At 46.2% G+C, this 7,604-nt stretch overlaps 1 protein-coding gene across 10 annotated transcripts in view; it reads left to right on the top strand.

Annotated features, from left to right (window-relative positions):
• Positions 1-4,266: 4,266 nt before the first annotated feature.
• Positions 4,267-7,604, top strand: part of GGACT (gamma-glutamylamine cyclotransferase) — an 80,110-nt gene continuing 76,772 nt past the window's right edge. For 5 of the 10 annotated variants that reach the window (XR_489699.3, XR_012092610.1, XR_012092611.1 and 2 more), the window contains exon 1: positions 4,267-4,378. The gene's annotated coding sequence lies outside the window, so the exon portion shown is untranslated. The other 5 variants (XM_073014471.1, XM_073014472.1, XM_007960776.3 and 2 more) reach the window with 5 other exon arrangements.

The following is a 7,604-nucleotide window of genomic DNA, read 5'->3' as shown; positions in this document are numbered from 1 at the left end:
TTTCTTGGAAAATTTCATATACTTTTTTAAAAAGATACTGCGGGCCGGGCGCGGTGGCTCAAGCCTGTAATCCCAGCACTTTGGGAGGCCGAGACGGGCGGATCACGAGGTCAGGAGTTCGAGACCATCCTGGCTAACACGGTGAAACCCCGTCTCTACTAAAAAATACAAAAAACTAGCCGGGCGAGGTGGTGGGCGCCTGTAGTCCCGGCTACTCGGGAGGCTGAGGCAGGAGAATGGCGTAAAAACCCGGGAGGCGGAGCTTGCAGTGAGCTGAGATCCGGCCACTGCACTCCAGCCTGGGCGATACAGCGAGACTCCGTCTCAAAAAAAAAAAAAAAAAAAAAAAAAAAAAGATACTGCATATCTTTTGTGGAGAAAAGGTCAATGCCTTATTCACAAAAACCTGACAGCAACCCACATCATCTTTAAAACATTAATTCTAGAAATACTGGGATTGAATTTAATGTGAGTGAACTTAGCTTCGTGAGGTTGGTTTTCTCTGCTCGTTAATTTGTCATGGGTTTAAATTGTTCGGCAGTGAGACCTGTTGTAACAAGTTAAATAATCACACAGAAAGAATAATCCTGCTGTTTTCAAATTTAACAACAACTTTTTAGAGCCAGGTTTAGAAGTGGAAGTAAGGAATCCAATGGTTTGCAAAATATACACTATTTGCTGTCTTTTGCACACACATTTTCTGAATTCGCCTAATAATCCTATGTTGAAACTTGAAAGTCTTCTTATTAAGTTCACACTGATTTGCAAAGGGAAATGATCAGAAAATAAACCTCATGGCATGAGGTCCTTGAAACATACACACAAAGCATTAAGGTCTGTGCTCGTGAAACTGGGTTCAGTAGGGAGACAGTTACAGAAAGGAGAGGAAAGTGTTGAAACAGACGCAAGAGCAAGAAACACAGTTTGCAGGGTGGGCAAACTTTCTGTAAAAGGGAAGAAGTTAAGTATTTTAGGCTTTACAGGCCATATGGTCTCAGCGGCAGTTACTCAGTGCTGCCGCTGTCCTGTGAAAGCAGTCACAGACAGTGTCAACAAACGAAATTTTACATACAGACACTGAAACTTAAATCTCATGAACTATTATGATTCTTTTGTTTCCAAAATGTAAAGAGTTTAAAATGTAATTTAAAATTAAAGTATTTAAAAATGTAAAACTCATTATGTGAAGGCCGCAGACAACCAGGTTGGATTTAGTCTGCAGGCTATTTAGGCCCAAAGATGATTATTGAATGGTTTACTGGAATAATTTGGTAATACTTCAGTAGATTTTACGGTGTTATTCAGTTGGACTTCAAGCCTCTTATACAGCCCCTCCTTTCGGTGGTTTATTTCACATTATAACTAGAGTTTCAAGAGACGCAGGGGATACCTTCCCCTCTATTGAGTGGTATTTGTAATGCTGGAGACATGCAGGAGAGGTAACACCCAGAGGAGGTTGACCTCATTTGCATCATATTAAGTGGCAATGTATTTAGTTAAATAGGAATGTAAATTAGACATTACACCCAGGTCTAGAAAACAGAGATCAGCAATTACCGGCTCTGATTTAGGAAATACAAATGCCAAACTGGTTAATTCTGGTTAAAGACAATTTGCTGGTTTAAATCCTTGGAGTTGATAAAGAAAACGTTTGCTGAGCTTTGAACAGGTGCTGATATGATTTGGGTCTATGTCCCCACCCAAATCTCATGCTGAATTGTAATCCCCGGTGTTGGAGGAGGGGCCTGGTGGGAGGTGATTGAATCATGGGGATAGATTTCCCCCTGGCTGTTCTCGTGATAGTGAGTGAGTTCTCACAGGATTTGGCTGTTTAAAACTGTGTAGTACCTCCTCCTTTACTCTCTCTCTCTCTGTCTCTGGCCATTTAAGAGTTTAAGATGTGACTCTTTCCTCTTCACCTTCAGCCATATCGTAAGTTTCCTGAGGCTTCCCCAGTCATGCTTCCTGTACAACCCGTGGAACTGTGAGTCAATTAAACCTCTTTTCTCTATAAATTACCAAGTCTCAGGTAGTTCTTTATAGCAATGCAAGAACAGACTAACACAGGTGCATAGTGATTTGCTGACTGCATGACCCTAAGCCTAGAGGATGTGGGAGTTTGTAAAAAGGCAGAGTAAAGGGGCCAGAATGAACAGAGCTGAACCCTTTGCAGTGAATGACTCAATAGTACCATTTGGACACAACCAAACAGATTTGGTGAGTCAACCCACTTCCTAAAAGCCACCAGAGCAGCTGGCTTGCCAAGGGATCCTGAGTAACCACCCCTAAATGTGACAAGCCCGGGACCTGCCTAGACTGACCAGTCTGTTTCCTTGAGACACTTTGTGAGTTTTATCTCTATGAGACCCTTGCTTTGCCGTGGAGCTGTCTTCACAGTGACAGCACCCTGGAGTGTGTCCATACACAAGAAAATCCTTACTTAGCACCCTCTGTCCACCTGCAGAATCTCAGACCCTACTCCTGGCTAGCTGAACCAGAATCTACACTTTTCAACAAGATCCTGGGTTGATTCACATGCACATTAAAGTTTGAGAAGCACCGAGGTACATCCTCAAAAGACGATGGTTCTCAAACTTGAACTGGCATCACTCATTAAAACGTACATCTCTGGGCCTCACCCCCAGAGTCAGGACACCTCCGGTGTGGCTGGAGATTGTGCATTTCTAAATACCCAGGTGCTGCTGATGCTGCTGGACTGGCACCACATTTCAAAAACTGCTCTTCAAACTGTGAGTTGTTTTCCAAGAAGTTAAACTGAAGGCTTCATCCCACAGAGCCTATTCCATGTTAAATTGGGTTTTCCCAGCCTTACCTGGTGATAGACGCAACTTAACATTTGTCTTGAATATGTGTAATCCCATCGCTTTGGGAGGCCAAGGTGGGTGGATTGCCTGAGCTCAGGAGTTCAAGACCAGCCTGGGCAACGTGGTGAAATCCTGTCTCTACCAAAAATACAAGAAACTAGCCGGGCGTGGTGGTGCATGCCTGTGGTCCCAGCTACTCAGGAGGCTAAGGTAGGAGGATCACTCGAGCCTGGGAAGCAGAGGTTGCAATGAGCCAGCACATGCTACTGTACTCCAACCTAGGTGACAGAGTGAGAACCCGTCTCAAAACAAAAAATTCATCCTGTCATCTTTAATTTTCCTTTATCAGAAGAATTAATCTATTTGCCTTACTTTCCTTTGCTGACATGATTTTCCTCCCTCAAAAAAGAAATGAAAGTGGAATCATTCTTTCCCTTCAAAAAGTTAAGATTACTGCTCCCTTTAAAAATATTAATATGAGCTAGACAAGTTTTTAAAAATATATTTCAATTTAATCATGAAGTGTCCAAGACAAGAAAAAACTCTGTGAAAACCAACTACTTATGTACTTGATGGTTTAGATTTCTTTTGGAATTGTACATCTGTTCAAAATACAATCACATCTGCACTGTTGGAAATGTTTGGATAAAAACCAATTTATATAAAGGTTTCTATCAGTCCACGCCCATGAGAAAGTAGAAAGGGCAGAAAATGATTAAGGGGGATTATTGCTAATCTGATAAACACAGATTTGTGGCTTTCGGAGAGACAGAAGTGTCACTCTCTCCATATCTGTACCATTCCTACCACCTGGCCCCCAAGTGGCATTGCTTCAACCCAATGTCTCTAGGGAAAATTTTCTCTTCTGATTTTGGTTCTCAGTCCTGTAATTTCTGGGGCTTAAATTAGTCCTGGAGATAGGGAAGAGGTGATGTCATCCTTCCATTGTCTCCTTCAACCACAGTTTCATTTTAAAAGAGTATTGGTAAATAAGTGGGCAGTGTGACTAGATGACGGTCTGGACTCGGTATCAGGGCTGTGTGCACGCTATGCTGGGGGCCCTTGGTAACGTGTGATGTGATAGATAGACACATGGCTTGCATCCCCAGGTGTGTCTGAGCTTTAAGTTCATTTGTGTGTGAGTGTGCGTCCATCTGATGTGCTGTGTCCTCAAGCTTGTGGAGTCGTGAGTCTGTGTTTTGTGGGGTGTGGCCCAGGTGTATCTGGGTCCACCATGCAGTCGGGGCTTGAGCCTGAGTGCTCAGGTGTGTTAGGGTGGATGTGACTTCTGTGGGGCGTCCCCAGCTGTGTGAAGCTGGTTGCGCTGTGTCTGCCGCGGGGCGTCTCCGGCGGGCATCGGGGTGGGTGGGTCTGGCTCTTAGGCGGTCAGTTGTGCCTGCGGCCAGGTGTGTGCGAGGGCGCAGCAGGGGCGTGCGGGCCTCGCGTACCGCCTGCAGGGGGCGCCGCCGGGGGCGGCCTGGGAGCAGAGGCGCGGGCCCGGCCCTGCATTTCCGCCCAGGCCCGGCCCTCTCCGACGCCCCGGCTGCCGGCAGGTGAGGCGCTGAGCGCGGGAGGGGGTCGGGGAAGCGTCCGCTCCGCCCCCCGCGCGGGGTGTCCTGAGCCCCGCGGGAACTCGGGGCGTTGCTCCCTGCGCGGCGTCTGGGCCGAGGCCGCAGCACCTGGCGTCCCCGCGGGTGAGGGAGGAAGCCTGGGGCGCCGCCGGCGAGGCCAGCCGGAGGGAAGGGACGGTGGACCCCGAAACGCGTCCTCCACTGCCCCGCGCGGGGGCCACGGGCGCGATTGCCAGAACGGGCGGAGGGCGGGAAAAGCCAGGAACCGCCTCACGCACGGACGCTGCTTTCCTGTAAAGGAAACGTGGCCGCCCACACGCTGGCTTTCAGAGGACCTCAGCTGAACCAGGCTAACGCTTCTCAGAAATTGTTCTTAAAGATTTCCCGTTTGTAAGGAGACTAGAAGCAGCAAAAGAAATCTAAAAACGTCTCCTGGCACTTGTGAATTTCTGATCTAAGGTTTCTTTGGAGCCGTTAGTGAAAATTCTGAAATTTTGAAGAAATTTATTGACTTGATTATTAAGTATGGTTATCATTGCTCTTTTACTCTTTGGGCCAAGGACAACGCCATAGGCTCAAAAGCCGACTTAAGTGTTTTTGGAACGCAGCTTCTTAACTCTACGCTTAGCTGATTAATATTGAAATGATAAAATGTATTAGATTTCTGGCCTTTTTGTTGTTGTTTGGGATGGAGTCTTGCCCTGTCGCCCAGGCAGGAGTGCAGTGGCGCGCTCTCGGCTCACTGCAGCCTCTGCCTCCTGGGTTCAAGCGATTCTCCTGCCTCAGCCTCCCGAGTAGCTGGGATGACAGGCGCCTGCAACCACGCCCAGCTATTTTTGTGTTTTTAGTAGAGACGGGGTTTCACCATGTTGGCCAGGCTGGTCTCGAACTCCTGTCCTCGTGATCCGCCCGCCTTGGCCTCCCAAAGTGTTGGGATTACAGGCGTGAGCCGCCGCACCCAGAATCTGTGGCCTTTTTTAAAAAGCAAGTTACTTATTTTGCTAAATGTCCCAGGAAAAATGATTAATGGAAAACTACAGGTGACCTATATAAAGTGTAGGTCTTCACACACGTACGTGTCCTTATGTACATTTACCTGTAAATGAAGACGACTTTTCCCTGGCCTCATTCAATTTATTGAAATGCTCAGATGAGGAGCACCTGCAGTTTGCCCGTATTTTCCCAAAATGCCTTGTTTTCCTGCAACTGTTCCCAGGAGAAGCCAGACTTTCCTCCATAAGCAGACCACTGTGCTCTAGCAGAGATTTGTATTGTAAAAGCTGAGTTTGCAAAGTTAAATTAATTTCGAATTGGTGGATTTTTGTATGGAAATACTTTGGGCTAGTTGACTTTACTAACCAGGACCTACCTCCTACTAGTCAGGAGAGGGTGGTGGTTTGTGGTTCTCTGGATAGTGGGTAGCAGTAAGTAGAACAGAAGAGGGATTTTAAAATGATCTGTTCATTTTTCTCTTTACTAGTAAGATTTCCAATCTGTGTCCATTCTTGAAGTGAAGTCATTGGGAGGCTTTGTACCCACCTGGAGCCAGGGCCCTTACCAGGGATTAGGGCCCCGGCAGACTGGTGTGGAGGTGTAGTGCAGGCGTGCTTGAAGAGGGACAGGACCCAAGGAAGGGTGACAATAAGAAGACAAAAACACGAAATATTCGCAGCCCTCTTTAAAACATCCTCCATCTAGGCAAAATCTATTAGGAATTTTAAGAGGGTTCAATTAAACATTACTGCTCAGTGTCCTGCTGAACAGGAATTCATTCTTCAGTCGAAGCTCTATTGTCAGTAAAACTGCTCAGGATAAAGCAGCCGTGTTTAGGCTGTGAGGAGCTGCCCCTGGACCGCGGAGCTTGCTCCGTAAAAGGCGTCTTGATACCCCCTCAAATGGATTTACAGAAAAGACTCAGCTGTTGGAAGTCTCTGGGATTGTATGGCATCATGAGGTAACAGACCTGGTAAATAGCTAGAACGTAGAGAAGAATGAAACCAGAAGCAGTGTGCTGTTGGACCTGAGAGGTGAGTGCTCACTGGAGGGCCAGAAGAAGGTCACAGTTGGGCAGACCTTAAGCAGAGAGTGGGTTTTTATAGGCAGAAGAGTGGAAAGGGTGGCCAACACCATGAGCAAAAATAAGAAGCTGAAAATGACAGTGTGTTCAGAGAAAGGCAAACAGCTGGCGTGCTGAGCCTGGACTGTGCATGAAGAGGGGTGGGGTGGGGGTGGGGGTGCCTGGAAAGCAAGGCTCTCTGGTGATAACCTCTACTTTTCAATCAAGGTTCTGATTTTTTTTTTTTTTTTGCTTGTTTATTGGGAAAATTTTAAGCAAACATGAAAGCACAGCAAAGTAGTAGAATGAATTTCCATATATCCATCAAATGGACTTCACAAGTCTCGTTTGGCCATATCCACTTCATGTTTTTTTTCTTTTTTTGGTTGTGGCTGAAGCAGTTTAAAGCAATTTATTCCAGACAACATAACATTTCACCCCTAAATTGTTCAGCATGCTTCTCCAGAGAAAGGGCATTTGCTTGTGTAACCATAATACAATTATCACCTCCTGATGAAATTGACAATAATTTCTTAATATTTTCTAAAACCTAGCCCATGATCAAATTTACCCGATCACCTCAAAAATTAACTTATTTTTACTGTTGGTTTGTTTGAATCCAAATCCAGACAAGAATTTGTTGACTATCTGTTATCTTTTTATTTTTTGAGACAGGATCCAGCTCTGTTGAGATCATGGCTCACTGTAACCTCCAACTCCTGGATTCAAGCCATCCTCCCACCTCAGCCTCCTGAATAGTTGGGATTACAGGCATGTGCCACAACACCCAGCTAATTTTTTTTTTTTTTGTAGAGATAGGTATTGCCCAGGCTGGTTGGTTGTTCCCCTCACCTGCAATGGAATCTCATTGACTCTTGTCACCCAGGCTGGAGTGCAGTGGCACAATCTTGGCTCACTGCAACCTCTGCCTTCTGGGTTTAAGCGATTCTCCTGCCTCAGCCTCCCAAGTAGCTGGGATTACAGGTGTACACCACCACGCCCAGCTACTTTTTTTTGTATTTTTAGTAGAGACGGGGTTTCACCATGTTGGCCAGGCTGGTCTCGAACTCCTGAACTCAAGTGATCCACCTGCCTCGGCCTCCCAAAGTGCTGCGATTACAGACTAAGCTACCATGCCCAGCTGTTGTCTCT

The sequence above is a fragment of the Chlorocebus sabaeus genome, chromosome 3, assembly GCF_047675955.1.
Source record: "Chlorocebus sabaeus isolate Y175 chromosome 3, mChlSab1.0.hap1, whole genome shotgun sequence".
NCBI lineage: Eukaryota > Metazoa > Chordata > Mammalia > Primates > Cercopithecidae > Chlorocebus > Chlorocebus sabaeus.
This window is presented reverse-complemented; position numbering and strand designations above follow the sequence as displayed.